A 17,091-nucleotide genomic window follows, 5' to 3' on the forward strand; every position below is an offset into this window, starting at 1 on the left:
TGAGTAGGGCTATAATCTGGTCTCCATGGCTGGGAAATATCATAGGCTGTGCTCTGAGTCTTCCCAGGGTCACTGTTTAGGATCCCTGATTATGCAGGGCTAGAGGCTCAACAGTTAGAAAGGGTTGCTGATTTGGCTCTCTGCCCAAGCAGGGCTGAAGGATGGGCTCCACAGATACCCAGGTTCTCTGGCCAGGTTTTCTGGTCAGGCAGAATTGGAGACTATATTTCACATTTGAGCGGGGCTGAAAATTTATTTCCATTCTACCAACATGTAGAATGGGTTCCAAAGGTGGTATAGCCAGTTGACTGGGGATCTAAATCAGACAGAACTGCTAACCAAGCTCTCTGACGAGACGGCGCCACCACCTCAACTCTGCAGTTGGGCAGAGCTGCTGGCTGGGATTTCTGCTTGGGGCCACTGCAAGCAAGAGTGTGGTCCACTAATATATGATTGATGGGTGCTATAAACTCTACCTTCTTCTTTCATCTCTACCTGATTCCCAATGGTTAACCCTATAAGGTGGGGAAAAACCTGAATGGGCTTCCAAGGAAGTGTCCTACAATGCGGGGAAGCTGGATATCTACTGTGGGATCTCTTTTCCTACTGGAAAAACCATAGGCCTAAAAGGGCCCTCTCAGTGCTGTGCTATGCCAGCATGAGAAAGGGGCAATGTGGGCAAAGTGAAACTACTCCTCTTACCCTTCTAATGAAGACTTTCTCAGTCATTGTGTTCCTGGGGGGTGTTTCAGCCTTACCCCCAAGTTCTGAGATTTTCACAGTGGTATCTTGTCTAGGATTAATTTCTAGTTTCTTGTCTTGTAAGGGGAACTGAAGTCAGAAATGACCTGTCACCATCTTGATATCACCTCCCTACAATATTCTTTTTAAATATATATTTTGTTTAATAATCACAACACCTCTATAAGATATGTTCTATTATTGTTGCCATTTTATAGAACAGAAATGGAGGCTTGGAGAAAATAAATTATAAGTGATCACAAAGCTAGTTAGTGAAATAGAATAATTTAAACCAGGTCCATCTGATTCCAAAGCCCATCAGAGATCCTAATATGACTGTTTGTGGTCTTAGGGAATACAAATAATAATAAGCATTAGGGAGGGCAATAAAGGACAAATTCTGTACCTAAACTTTAATATTTATTGACTGTCAATTTAAGTAATATTAGAAACAAACATTAAAAAGAGTAAAATATATCAGTATCCAAATAGGGGACATCATGTCTTAGCTGAGAAGAGAGACGAGACATCTTATGGTTATCATCCTTCAGGTAATAATTTTATATATAGTCAAATCCATGACAAAAATCAAAACATCCTGAACTAAGTAGTGAAGCCATTTATAAGTCCTGACCATGTTTAGCCCTAAAAGTACATTACATTCCTTTCTCTGTTTTTTTGAGGATCTTTTGACCTTTTTGTCTGAAAACTGAATCATCAAAAGCAGAAAATCAACGTCATCTTTTTACTGTTCAGGGAGTGTATTATGCAAGGCATCTGAAGATAAAATATAATTAAAATAAGATCCTGAGTATGCAAAATTTGCAGTGTGGGAAGAGAGAGGAGTAAAAAGAAATATTTGCTTTGTGTGATGAATGTGCAAGATACAGTAGGGACAAGAACATAGACTGATTGCCTAAGAATGCATTGTAAAATGTGGCAGTACGCCACATGGAGCACATCATAGTATTTTTATTTCTGTTCTTCCTCTCATTTAAAATAAAGGAATAATAATGACTCTAGAGGTTATTGACTTAGAAGATACATATCATCTTACACAAAACAGGTTCTTGCAGGAAATTATTTCTATCCAATTAGTCCTGTGACAAGAGTAAGATTAGTCTGTGCCATGTAACTATGTCCCATGGAATAGCAGAAGTCTACCTGAGCATAGCTAAGATGGATTTCCCCTTCAATACAATTCCCTCAAGTGAGGCTATGTAAAGGGAAAATTTCTCCATCAAGTAACATACCTCATCTCACAAACCATTCTCCCCACTCCGTTCAAGTCACTTTCCTTAGTGGAGCACAAAATTATCATGTATATTCCCACCCCTATGACTTCTCACTAGGAATGTCAACCCTCCTTCTCTGTCTATCCAGACTTCAGGTTCCTCCTATTGAAAACCTTTCCTAATAGCTTCAACTCTCTCACTGTCCCTCAAGAATACAACATTTTGGGTTCCATCAGAAAATTAAATGCTTGATTGTATCAAATCTTGTATTTTTCTTTAATAATTTCCTGCATACGGGGCACCTGGGTGGCTCAGTGGGTTAAAGCCTCTGCTTTCGGCTCAGGTCATGATCCCAGCAGGGTCCTGGGATCAAGCCCCGAGTTGGGCTCTCTGCCCTGCAGGGAGCCTGCTTCCTCCCCCTCTCTCTCTGCCTGCCTCTCTGCCTACTTGTGATTTCTCTCTCTCTGTCAAATAAATAAAATCTTTAAAAAAAAAAATTTCCTGCATACATGTCCAAATGACTTCTCTATAATAGCAATAATTGTGTCCTATATGGGTGCTCACCTAATTTCTCATCCAAAATGAGAGCAAAAAGAGGATATTAGTAATAGTCTTTGATTTCAGACACAAGCAAGGGCTGTCCCTGGCAAACCAAGACTAATTGTCACCCTATGTTATTTGTATCTGTCACAATCTCTAATGTGGAACTCAGGTGGTCAATAATTACTTGATTAAATTGCTGCACTACCCTCCAAAGGACAAAGAGAATTTTATTGAGAAATCTTTGGAATTCTCTTTTTGGTTGCAGAGTTGTACCACAAGATTGCTTTCAGTTTTGTATCACTGAAAAACAGTAAGAAAGAGATGGGTACTACTTTAAGCTGTGGGAGCAAAAAGAAAGAAATTACAAAGGACATTGAAAATTAGAGTTCAACTTTATTTAGTAGACAGTAGAGTACCATTGATGACTTTCAAGTAGTGTGGTAATTTGGTCAGCTCATTTATGAATGGGTGTGTTTACAATGGTAAGGAGCCTGAAATCATGACCTGAGCCAAAGGCAGATGCTTAATGGACTGAGCCGCACCCCCAAATACATTATTTTTAACAATTCCATATTGACCTGAATTTTCTCTTCCCTCCAAGGAACAAGGGACAACATAGATATGCCTGAGTATTTATGAGCAGAATCATGTGTTCCTCATAAATTAGTTCTTAAGTCACTTCACCCTATTAAAGTCTATAGCCACTGTGAAGGAAAGAAGTCCTATTATCCTTTAATATGGACCTGGGACAAACAACTCCTCAGCAACAGGAGAACTCAGTGCATTTTAAGAAGAGACTGACTCTAATTCAGCAAAAGGGAAGAATTAGCTTGCCAATTTCTCCTAGGTGGAAGCTGTTCATCCAATATGGCTAGGGGTAAGCATGATCCTTGTAGGCTGATAAAATATATATGAATATATATAATATAATTTTAGAAGTTCTAGGATGATCCTCCTGTCTAAAAATAATCCCTAGTCCCTGCTCAGTAATGCCTCTAAGAGTATGTTTCTTACAATATACCTAAAGTCATTGTTTTAAATGTATGTAACTCTGTAAAACGTAACTTCAAAAATGCATCCCAGCACTTATACAATACCGTTTCTGAAGAGTAGGCTTTAGTAAGGAGGAAAAAGGAATGCCATTCTATATAAAGCATACCCATGCTTCAATACTCAGCTCTAAGTCTAGATTCTGTGTAAAGCCTTCTTCTGAAAAACTATGATTCAAATGTCTATTTTTATCATATTCTTCCTGCTATTATTGTGTATTTATCTTGTCCCCCCCTGTAAGAATGGATAGTACAAGAAGGACAGTAGCTATGATGATTATCAGGTCATTTCACATCAAAGTTCTGCTAGGAGTTGGCCCTGCCCAGTAGCGCAGAACCAAACACATTATTCTATCCCATGAATGCACCTCTCATTTAGGATGAGGAAAGAGAGGTCATCATATGCATGTGTTGTGGAGAGAGAAATCTTGAGACAGTGCTTCCTGATGAGCAACATCAAAAGAAGGAAGGAAGAACCATCCCAGGTAGTATTTTTGTATGTTTACATATTAAAGGAATACTCATTCATTGAAATGATCTTTTTTTTTTTTTTTTCATTTTTCAGCCATGCCACATAACTCATTTTGTGGCCAGTAGTTGATGCCCTGCCCACACACACATGCGCGTGCGCGTGCACACACACACACACACACACACACAGAATCTGGAATACAATGTGAAAACTAAGCAAATGAAACAAATCCCCAGTGACTTCTCAAGAACAGATGAGGAAACAGGGAGGAAATGCCTCTGGAAAGCTGGGTGGATTACTGCCTATAGATAATTTGCTAATATATGCATAAAGGCCAAATATCAAACTATTCCTTATCAAGTGGGCCCTGCCATTTTTTCCTATAGGAATCTCGGACTTTTACAAATTTGATGCTGATGCTGAGAACCACATATAAATATAAATAATACAAACAGTACCAATATTAAGTAACTTGATTCTGAGGAAAACATTACTCCCAGTAAACCTCAGTTTAGTTTGAGAAACACTTGGGAAATGTAATTTTAAAAAATCCTTCCCCTGTCATCCCTGTCCTCCTCCTTTATTCCCCTCTCACCTCCATAGACTTAAAATATAGTCTCTGTTACATAAAATTCCTTTTCTAGCCTCCACTGATAAAGAACAGCCTCCCATGTTTAAATCCCCATTGTTTTATTCCTTTTTCTAGTCTGTGTGAAACAAATGATGGCAAGTTATGTAATCAGTTTCCATCACCAAACATAACAAACAAAAGGTTGGGTATTTTCCCAGCAGTTCTTAAGCTTTTTTCTCTTCTCCTATTGTGTATTCATGTTTTGTATTATCAATAGGAAAATTATTTAAAAGAAGAAAAGCTTATTTAATAGTACACTGAGAAGCCAATTCCTAGTTTTTGCTTCCAGAATAATGAGCAAATCTGAACTATGGCCTAAATCCAGTCACACAAAAACAAAGCCAAAGGGGTGAACAACTTATCAGAAAGGGGGGTGTTATTGCTCACAATGAATGCTTGTGTGGAGAGCAGCAACACACACAAAAAACAATCTGAGATAAGACAGAAATTTATTAAACTGATGGAGGTGAATAATCATGATTTTAGTTAAAAGAAGAAAAATATTAAAGCATGATCTTTGGGACACCTGGAAGGCTCCATTGGTTAAGTGTCCAACTCTTGGTTTTGACTCAGATCATGATCTTGGGGTTCTGGGATTGACCCCCCACGTCATGCTTTGCACTCAGTGTGGTGTCTGCTCTGAATTCTCTCTCACTCTCCCCCTGCTCTCTCCACATACACATGCTTGTGCGTGTGTTTTCTCTCTCTCTCTCCCCTGAAGAAATAAAATTTAAAGATAAAAACATGACCGTCACCAGAAAAGACTGACATAGTCAAAGAGTAGATTTTAGGACTGGAATACCAGAAATGATATATCAAATGATCTATGTTAAGAATAACATTTTAAAAGTGCCAACACTACTGCTCTTCTAATGCCATCCTGGAGCTGAAGTAGAATGTAGGGCTCCCTTATCTTAGAGCTACCCTTGACTAAGAAAAATGTCCTGAGAATAGGAACCATTTCCTCTACCTTTGCTTTATTCCCACTAACACACCAACATAGTGGGTATTCCAAGAGAAGCTCAGTTCATCAGTGGCAGACCTAAAATGCAAATCAGGCATTCTGACTCCAGAATTCACCAGTTTGGTAAGCTCTCAATATCTCAGTTTCTTCAACTGTTAAATGAAAATGATAATGATAATCCATCAGCTCCATAAATGGGTTATTAAAAGAATCAAATCATTAAATCATTTAAAATACAGAAAGCACTTATAATGATGTCAGCACTCAGTCTCTTCCCAGGACAAAGTGGGGGGAAAATGGTTTATTACAAGCAAGGAACCCAGTCTTAGATTTCTAGGGAGTTATAGTTGATCCAGGATGAATTCCTTTAAACAAATGTAGGGCAAATTGCTGTCCTGACAACTTCCACCATAGTACCCAAATCTATTCCAATCTGAAGAAGGAACATGGGCATCAGCCAGACACACAGTGCAAATCCCATAGTAGAGGATCATTTTTTAAACTTCCAAGACTCAACCTCTAAAAATGTGACTCAGTTAAGTGATTTCTAATTTCACCATTCTGCAAATATACTCTGATACTTGAGAATAGAAGAAGAGAGTGGGGAAAGTATGAGCATCTGTCGAGCAATACACTCCTTATGACCAATAATGAGTTTAACAATGACATTTAATCAAAGCAAGAAATCGTAGAGAGTTTTTAATTCCTCACTCTTACTTTCCACATTCTACTGATAATTTTTCTCTGCCCACGCTACTACTATTCCTAATTTCTGACTAGTCGTCCTAGAAACTGTCTCTAATCTTCATTCTAAGTACAGTGACCACACTGTTAATGTGTTTGGTTGCAAAAATGGCCATAGTACTTCACAGCTCCTCCCATCAAGAGATGGAGTCTGTTTCTCTACTCTGGGAGAGCCATGTGAATCTAGAATACTTAAGTTAACGTCTCTGACCAATAGGAAGCAGCAAAGGTGATACATTGTGAAAGGACCCAGCCTAGACTAGACCTCAAGAGGCTAGCCAGCACATAATGAAGGATACACAACCCGGTCATCCTGGATGCTTCAACTGCTACTCAATCTATGAGCTGGCTGTAGACATATGGGAGAACCTAGCAGGATCAGCTGACCTGGCCCAGCCATGAAGAATCAATTAACTGACCCACAGAATGGAGAACTAAATAAACAGTGGTTGTTTTAAGCCTTTTTAAGCTTTTGAGGTAGTTTGCTATGCAGTAAAAGAGAATAGATAGAGATTCTATTTAATCCTTTAAAATTTGCAGGTAAGAATGTCAATTAACATAGAAGCAACATCCATAAGGGAGAAATTATAAAAGATACAAAGCTAAATAGAAACGCTTAAAAATAGGAGATTTGCATTTCCCCTTCTCAGTTCATGAAACCTGAGTGGGGAAAAAAAATAAAGATATGAAATACCCAAATCGGGGAACCTGGTTGGCTCAGTCATTAGGCATCTGCCTTCGGCTCAGGTCATGATCCCAGGGTCCTGGGATTGAGCCCCGTATCAGGCTTCCTGCTCAGTGGGAAGCCTGCTTCTCCCTCTCCCACACCCCCTGCTTGTGTTCCCTCTCTCGCTGTATCTCTCTCTGTCAAGTAAATAAATAAAAATATTTAAAAATAATAAAATAAAATACCCAAATCATTATGAGGTAGACTTGATTGATATTTATTGACCTCTCCATCTTACAAATAGAGAATATAACTTTTTTCAAATGGAATGAAAATAGAACTTAAATATAAAATAAAATAATAAAAGGCTTTTCTACCTAGAAATGTTAAAACTCTTAAATAAATTTTTAGAAATTAATAATAATGAAAATGCTACAAATCAAGTCTACAAAATGGAGCTAAAACAGTGTTTAGAGGAAATTTTTGGCATTAAAAATTTAACCAGTGAAAAATCTGACTCAAAAATTTAGAAAAAGAATATTAAACCAACAAAAAGCAGAAGGAAGAAATTAATAAAAGGATTTGCTCTGTTAGAAAACTGGCTTAAAAAAAGATTAACTGATTAATCTTTTAAATATCAATGAAACAAACCACTAACAAAGTTAATCAGGGAAAAAAGAACTGAAAATAGTTTTAAATAAAATTACAAGGAGGAAAACATAAAATCATTAAAAACAGGAAATTAAAAGAATCATAAGAAACTTTGCTCAACTCTAGGCAAACAAAATAGAAAACTTGGATGAAATAAACAATTTTCTAGGAAAACATAATTTACCACAACTGGAAAAAAAAAAAAAAACCCTAAACAGAGTAACATCTATGGAAGAAATAAGGATACATGCTAACTCCTGAACTACCCAAATAAAGCTCAGAAGATTCACAGAAGAATTCTAACAAACTATTGAAGACTAAATAATTTTAATGGCATATAAACTGTTCTAGAGTATTCAAAAGGAAGAAAATTCCAGTTTTTTAATGAAGCAAGTATAGCATTGATACCAAAATCTGGATGACACTAAAAACAATAAAAACACATACACACTGTAGGTTAATTTTCCTTGTGAATATAATAAAATCACCTATGTAATACATTGTAATGATCCATTAAGACCAGGTGAGATCTAGTCCAATAATGTAAAATGGCTCAGAATTAGGGAATCTATTAATATAATTTACCTAATATGATTTATCAAATTAATATTTCTGAGGAGAAAAAATAACCATCTCCTTAAATGCTAAAAAGACAAAATTCAAAGCATTCTTGATTTCCAATCATTAATAGTATCAGTATAGATGAAAAAATAGTCTTTCCCTAAAGCCAGCATTCTGCTTAACTGAGGAATTACTATTAGAGACAAGAGCAAAACAAAATATGATCAGTATCTCTATTATTAACATTTTACTCCAATTAGCTGTCAAATCAATTAAAAACAACATAAGCAACATAATAACAAAATTTGGAAATATAAAATTTGGAAAGAAGGTGATAAACTTTTTAAAAATGATAGTATTGTATACCCTGAAACACATGGGAATCAACCAAAAAATTATTGCAAACAGTAAGAGAATTAGTAAAATCACAAGGGTAAAAAATAAGTACACAGGAATCAGTGGTTATCATATATTCAAAGACCAACCAATCAAAAGATATAATGGGAGAAAAGATCACCTTCACATTAACGATGAAAAATATATGAAATAATATAAATTTATCAAATATCTTAGACCTATAAATTCAAACTAGTACATGTCTAAGGGTCACAGATGGACATGTTATAAATGAGAAGACTCAAAATGTCACTTCTCAATTTATAACACAATTGTAATTAAATGCTAATAATTTTTAAATAGACAATCAGATTCCAGAGTATTTGGAGATGTATATGTGTATAAGAATAGGCAAGAAACCACTGAAAGAGAAAAGCAAGAGTGGCTTAGCCTCAACAGATATTAAAGCTATTATAAAGTCTCAATAATTTTAAGAGTATGATATGAGTATATAAATAAAAAAATAGAATAATAAGTCTAAAGTAGGCCCAAATACATGTGTAATTCTAATATATGTTAAAGGTGTTTTCTCAAATCAGTGCTAAAAAGATAGACTGTTCAAGAAATGGTATTGGGGGGGGTGCCTGGGTACCTCAGTGGGTTAAGCCTCTGCCTTTGGCTCAGGTCATAATCTCAGGGTCCTGGGTTGAGCCCCACATCAGGCTCTCTGCTCAGTGGGGAGCCTGCTTCCCTCTCTCTCTCTTTGTCAAATAAATAAATAAAATTTAAAAAAAAAAGAAATGGTATTAGGCCAACTAGGTATATATCTGAAGAAAAAAAGATTATATTGGTATCTCAAATCATATTTCAAGAAGAATTCCTAAGACATGAAATAATTAAATGTAGAAAATGAAACCCTAAAAGTAACAGAAGAAAATATAGAATTATTTTATAAAATTGGAATATAAAAGGCCTTCCTAAGAATGACTCAAAAGCCAGAAATAAAAGCAAGTACAAATAAATGATCATTTTAATGCAGTTCCCAGACCTCGCCTTCACCAAATATTTTGTTTGACACACTAAATCAGTGGCTCCATGGATGAACGTCTACCTTGTAATTTACCACAATTGTAACTTTGCCTTAATCTCAACTTCAAGAACCTATTCTTTGACCAGTAGTATCTCCAGTACCCTTACTCCAATAATTCTTTGAACCCACGAGGTTTTACAAACTATTGATTCTACTACTTTTTCATTGATCCTCACCTCCCTAACATCTTTACTGTCCTTAATCACCTTAAAATCTAGGATCAGTTATTCTAGTTACTACCTTAAATATACCCTTAATTTCTTTACCCTCTCTTTCTTCACCATACTTTGAAAAAGCACATTTGTTAAGTATAACTGTCTACTTATTGCACCAGGAAAGACAAACCTGGCTCTGGAAACCATAAAATCATGCTAAATGCTCTCATTTTGGTTCATGATCACTAACCTCCTATCAACCATTAATGCTCCCCAACAATGTGACTTACCCTATTCCATTTGTTCTTCTTCTCTCTTGGCCGTTTCATAACTTCTCTCTTCAAAATTCCAACACCTTTCCCACTTCTGTTACTCTCAGGTGATGACTTTGTTTATAATTCTTTGAAAAGAAAAAACAAGTTTAGAAAAGAACTTACAACCACACTTCCATTTTTCTTAGCCCCTACCCTCTCCGCATTATTATGGATAGCAACTAATACCATCTCCTAACTAAACCTCTAGATTTGATTCCATATCTCTCCTCTCCGGTAGATTATTGTGTCAGCAATTCTTTTTGACCAGCACCAGCATCAGTTTTCCCCTCCAAGTAGAAAAAAGTATATTTAATTTATATGTTAGCTTCCTTTTTTATCTCCTGCAACTTTTCTCTGTATAATTGATTCCTTGGAACTCTCTAGTCCCCTGCCTGTAAATAGATGATGATAATACGACATCATCATCAAATGTTTATCTCTAGAGCAGAATTCTCCCCTGAACCCCAAACCCTAATTTCCTATTTACCTTTTCTCTGTAGATATCCAATGGGCATCTCAATTTCAACATGTAGAAAACGGAGTTCCTCATCTTCTACCCTCTTTAAGATTGCTGGTCTATTATTCCAGTTACTTAAACCAATAAACTTGGAGTTATCCCTATTTCCTCTCTTTCCTCTGTAGCTGGAATCCAATTTTATAAGCACAGTCTTAAATACAGCATTCCTTCTCATTACTGACACTATTACCTCTCCGGTCTGATGACCACAGCATTAGCTGTCAGTAATTGCAGTAGGCTATTAACCAGTCATGGTTCTACCTTTACCCCTTCAGTATTTTCTTCACAGTAGCCAAAGTGATTCTGTTAAAAATCTTAGGTCAGGTCAGTGTTCCATTCAAATCCTCTAGAGCTTTGGTTCCCAAATGGTGTGCCAAGATACCCTAGGGCACCACAGTGAACTCAACAAGGATGTTCTGAGATAACTTAAATTTTCAAGAGCAAAAGACAGTGATACCTAATATCCTTGAAACACAAGGCCAGTTACTAACACTAGATAGTTGGCAGTTTCAATGTTAGATCACATTACATTTCTTTTCATGACGTGATTATCTTTGTAAAGCAGATTTCTAAAAATTCCAGCAGGTGCTGCAGCAAAAAGCAAGTACCACACAAAAAAATTTTGTGGAATTAAATATGAGTTTGTCAGTGTTCAGTCTGATTCCAAAGTTTGAGAATTTGTGCTATGAAAAGTGGTACACATGTCCCATTCATTAATAATTGTGGTTAAAAATGAAATAAATTCTTTTCTTTCAATTTATGTGTATTTTTTAAACAGCTAATAAGTTGTTAGGACATAAATACTTATCAAGTTATTTGGTCATAACTACTTAATAAATGAAACTGTTAGGCCTCCCTTTTGGCCTAGTAACATGATGAAAAAATTATATACAGAAGGCTACAATGGCCCCAATTTGAGAAATGATCTGGTGTGATTAAAGAACTGAAAAATACACACGTGCCTGAAGCATGGTGAGCATGGACAACAATGATCAAAAACACTTTGTAGGGCAGACTGGGTCAATCATGCAGAACATCAAAGACCATAATGAGAAATTTAATTTTTAAATTTTTGAACTTATTTTAAGCAGATTAGCAAATGGATCTGATTTATAATTGTAACTCATCAACCCAATCCATGGGGAATGGATTAGGAAAAGGGTGAGAAGTGAAGAGCCTGACAGGCAATCATTTAGTCCAGAGAACATAGAGGCTTGGACAAGTGAGTGGCAATAGAGTTGGAAGTATATGGAAACCAGGAGCACTTTGTAGGTGAAATTGATAGGACTTGCTGATGAATAGAATGAAAGTAGTAAGGAAGGTGGAAACATCAAAGAGTGCTCTTAAATTTCCGACTTGAGCAGCCAGGTACCGATAACTAAAATGAAGAAAAGACCCAGTTTGGGAGAAAACACAGAAGCTTACGTTTAGATGTGTTAAACCTAAGATACTTAGAAAACAACCTACAGATGACCACTGGCAGGCATTTGGGTTTCAATATGGTATCAGTAGTCCTTTCCCTAAATACAACCTGAGATTATCCATCCCTCCTTCAGTCCTTCTTTTACGGAGTTTTTTTTAATCTGTAACCACTCAATACCCTTCACATATACGATGTCACCCAAACTCAACTCAAATACATCCTGCCAAAACAGGCAGCACATTAGGGTTTCTATCTGCCACTGTGTACAAAATTTAGTTTTGATATCATTAAACCAGTTTTTAGGGTACTTAGATGAAAGCAAGGACAACCATATGTTTTTCAGTCTTCACACTGTTCCTTGAAAACAAACTTGCTTCACTTGGCTGTTGACAACTTTCCTAGCCCCTTCCAATTTCTCCTCCCTCAAGGTTGAACATTGTCCTAATTAAAATAGCTAATGCTGGGGTCCCATGGTAAACCCAGCAAACCTCCAGAGTGTAAAACCATTGCTCCTGACTTTAAATTTTACCATAGCCTGGATCCTCCTGATGTACTGATACAGCTTACCAAATCAAAGCACCATAGATCTGAGTAGCTTAAATTAAACTGAAATTTTCGCACTCCTCTGTTGTCGCTGTATTTTAGACTATCTACCACCTTACGGTGCAGTTTTCTCTACTTTCACTCATTGGCCCACATATGGGCTACCAACATGCCTCATCCAATCTTGTTTTGTTGATCAAAGTCTCCATTTCTTAGTACTAGATTTATCTTCTTCCTCTCTGGAAACATATCTAGCCTTTGAAATCCAACTCCGTTATCACCTTATTCTCTCTTGAGATTGTTCTTATGGAACTCCACATCAGAAATGAATACTTTCTTCACATTGCCTTTAGTCATTTACTGGTGTTTTCTATACTGTAGCAGAATGCATACATATTTATGGATTTTTTCCTTTTGCACTAGATCTTTCAATAATTTAATCTTTAGTTGCTGAATCAAACTACCAATAGTATCTAGCCATTTGTATTGATTTCTACTTATGCCTGATTCTATTTACATAAACAAATAAAGCACAGAAAGTGTTTTATTACTATTATAATTACTGAAATAGTGGTTTCTTGTAATTGTGATAACGATTTTAATGTTGATGTTCCTATTTTCTACATTTGTTTAGTCTCTCTTCTGGAGCCACATTTTTCAGATGTGTATTTCTATTGGACAGTTTGGGAAGAGAAAAAAACTTCCCCTGCTTTACTGAAACTATTCTATAGCAGAATGTACTTCCTACAACAAGAGCAATTTGATCTGTTATGGTGCATCATGCAGTAGTTCTCTTCTAAAAAATTCTTGAAGTCATGCCTCCTGTACCACACCAATTTGTTTCAGCCCACAATTGAGGTTTAATCTGAGAAATGTTATCTACTTATTTGCTATAATTTATTGCCTTATATACCTCTTGCAATTACTAGTCATCCATCTCAGAGCTATCATGTGTCTTTCTGCTTTTTCTTGGTGTATGAGACACATCAATATTTATGGGCTTTTCCCTTTGCACTTGATCTTTTAATAATTTCATCTCTTTGGAATGAATCAATCCATCAGGTTCACTCATTTTTTCTGTCATTTGCACTTATACTATCAGCATTTTTATCACTGAAATGCTTGCTGACCAATTTACTAGAATTCTTTAAGGTGTGTTTTAATGTTGGCATACATTTTTAAATCATTCAAGTATAAAAGAAAACCTGTAATCCTACTTTTGTTTTGTTCTGTTTTCTCCTTAATCATTTCTGTGTCAAGTAAAAGCAGGAAGAATTAAATTTCTTTAAATGTCTCCTAATTTCTATTCTTTTTCCTTAAGAATATGTTAGTAGCTGTTTTAAGTCTGAATCTCAAAAATATTGATGATGAATATTAAATAGTAGTTGATTGATAATTTCTATTTGGTAAACATTTCTTCCCTACACTGTGTTTTTTTATCAGATTTCTTGCTTCAGGTCAATATTATTTTAGTCAGCTGAAATGAAAGACTTTTATTCTGTTTAACTCTGCTTCTCCCAGGGTAGTAAAGCAAGTGTTTTTCAAATGAGAACAACTCAGTCAATATTTGTTGAATTAAGTCATTAGACATATTGAAGGAAAGGCTTACAGGCTTAAGTCTCTTAAATTAATATAAATATCTCTTCTATGGCAGCTCTCTGGTCCCTAAATTGATCTGTTTTCCCAGTTTTCTGTTATAGCTCCATATAGAATACACAATCAATTTAAAACAAATAGCATAGCCCAGCTGGGAAATTCTCGACAAAAAATTAACTCTAGGCAAACAAAACTCAAGGAGTCACTATATGTAGTGAAAATTATCATTTTCCTAGCTCTTCTAGGAAAGAGCTTCTTAATGTAATAAAGTCATGTGTTTAAAGTATAATTTAACCAAAAGTCCTTTTTTAAATATCTTTTCTCCCCATTCTGCCTTAAAGGAAAGAAAACAGTCAAGTTTTGATGTTTATTCTCAGACTTGGTGATACTATGATTTCATGTATTTTTTATTGTTCATTTGCTGGAATAATGAGAGGAAATTTTTCCTTGGGATGAAATGATTTCTGCTGGAACAGAACTATTTTTCTTATTCAAATCTTTTAGTACTTTATGAGATTTAAAAAGTAATAAAATATCTGCACCTGCATTTTTGTAGGACTAAATAACATAAGGAAAACTGAACTCTGTTCAAGGGGGTCAAATGGGAAAAATCCATTTGATACCATTAGCCTTGGGGTCCCAAGTGAGCACATAAAATACATTGTACTTCCCTATCTGAAAACATAACCCGAATCTATGTACACATTGCCAAACATGTGGAATATGAACAGCCCAATTAGTCACCTAACAGTATGTATGATGCCAAACATCTGGATATTTGGAAACTTCCAGATGAATGAGCGAATTTTTCATTTTTCTTCCGATTTTTTTGGCAGCATACAAACACAGCCAAATGTGGCACTTTGATTGTGGTATTATTTTCAGGCAGCAGGTTCCAAAATATCTTAAAAGTCCTAGCCCTTCAATATCTAAAGAAAACCCATTTAGGATGCAGTCTTTCATGATTCATTTTGATAAGGGATTTATATTAAACACTTATAATGGCAAAAATCAAGCTCATTAGATGAAATTGTATATTCATTCAAATGATTTTATAGAACAGAGAATTAATGTTCTGCTTTCCAGGGAAAATGTCTATATTGAGATAATCTGCCTTGCACTTCCTATAGACCCCATTTTTACCTCATCATGTATTGTGCCCAACCTCTAATCCTTCCCCTGATCTCTGAGAGATTTCCCCAGAAGAGATGTGAGACAGGAAAATACTTTGTGGCTGGGTGCAGAAAAATGAAGAAGGTAAGGGTCTAATGCTCAGAGGCCACAATGGGACAGAGTTTTGGCCTGAGAGGGAACAACTGACATCCAAGTGCTGACAGGAAGTCTAAGAGGATGGAGAATACCCTCCCCCAATAAGGACAACAGGGAAAGCTACTAGGAATTTGGACAAATGCCAAAGAGGAGAGAGACTAGGGATTGTGACTGGAAATGCCAAAACTGCTTCCCTGATTCTCTTCCTTTTTACTTCCTCTTCTTTCTTTCCTCCTCCCCCCATCATTCCCACAGGAGCCTCCCCATCCTCCTTTGTCCCTTCTCCTTCCCCTTTGTCCTCCCCCCCTTCTCCCTCCTCTATCCCTTCTCTTCCACCTTTCTCTTCCCCAACCCTGTACTCTCCCTTCTCTTCCACCTGCTGCTCCTTTCTCTCCATCTCTACCCTCTCCTTTGTATATTCATACCACCAAACTTAAAAATTCAATCCACAACTCCACAAATAGAACCTTTACATGTGATCCTACCTCTCTTTCTAACCACTATTCTGGCTTTTCTTTTTTTCCTGGCTAATTCACCTAAACTCTTAGGCTGCTATAAGCATTACACTGCCTACCGACCAGATATTCCTTTATTTTCTACAGGCCAGCTTCTGTTCCTATTGCTAAGGGTTAGATCTTTAGTAAGCTAATGAAGCTTAGCTTAGGGTCCCTCACTAAATGGGCCTACTGTCCAAGGCCCTGGGAATGGCCCTAGCAATATGTTCACAGAGACATATGTTGTGGTAAAATTCTCAAAATGACATAATGTTGAAGGACCAGAGGTTGTATCACAGTATCATACTTGACATATGAAATATGTTGATTTGGTAGAGAATTAAGATTTGAAAAGTACAGAGCCAGAAGCTTGTCTGTGGAAAGTAAAAATGGAAGACTCAATTCTCATTGATGCTTAGTCAAATAAATATTCTCTCTTATCAAAAAGTACTTGATCAACATAAGATATACAATTATAAATACACTTTGTTTTTCCTTCTTAATGGAGACTATAATGAATTAAAGTAGTTTGAATTCCCATTTATAGCATACACATCTTTGCAGGGCTACAAATAGCTAATACGTCTGTGTATATAAAGTCCCCTCTTCTTATAAAGATGCCAGTCATATTGTATTTAGGGCCACCCATAGCCAGTAAAACTTCATCTATACCTACTTATATTAGCAAAGACCCTATCTCTAAATAAGATAATACTCATAGGTTCTAGGTAGATGTTGAGTTTGGGTAGGGATGACACTACTCAGTCCAGTATACACCTCTGCAAATGGTAGCCTACAATTTGAAAACTAGTCTTTGAAATGTTCCAATATCCTGTTAAACACAAATCAAATTCAATCCATCAAACTATGTTCTCCTTTCCATCCACCATATAAAACAGCTCCTGGTGTAGTGGATGGACCTTGTACTTCTTCTTCACTTTGGCCCCATCTATCCCAACATGTCAGATCAAACCAGGGAATTTATTCTATCCTACTAAGAAAGTATATCCATGTAATTGTGTCATGGAACCAATCACCATAAACACTGATCTCAGTTTGCATGTATCATTTCTAATGGCCTTACAAAGTTAGATTG

Source organism: Enhydra lutris, unplaced genomic scaffold (assembly GCF_002288905.1).
Source record: "Enhydra lutris kenyoni isolate GAN:26980312 unplaced genomic scaffold, ASM228890v2 scaffoldscaffold49, whole genome shotgun sequence".
Taxonomy (NCBI): domain Eukaryota; kingdom Metazoa; phylum Chordata; class Mammalia; order Carnivora; family Mustelidae; genus Enhydra; species Enhydra lutris.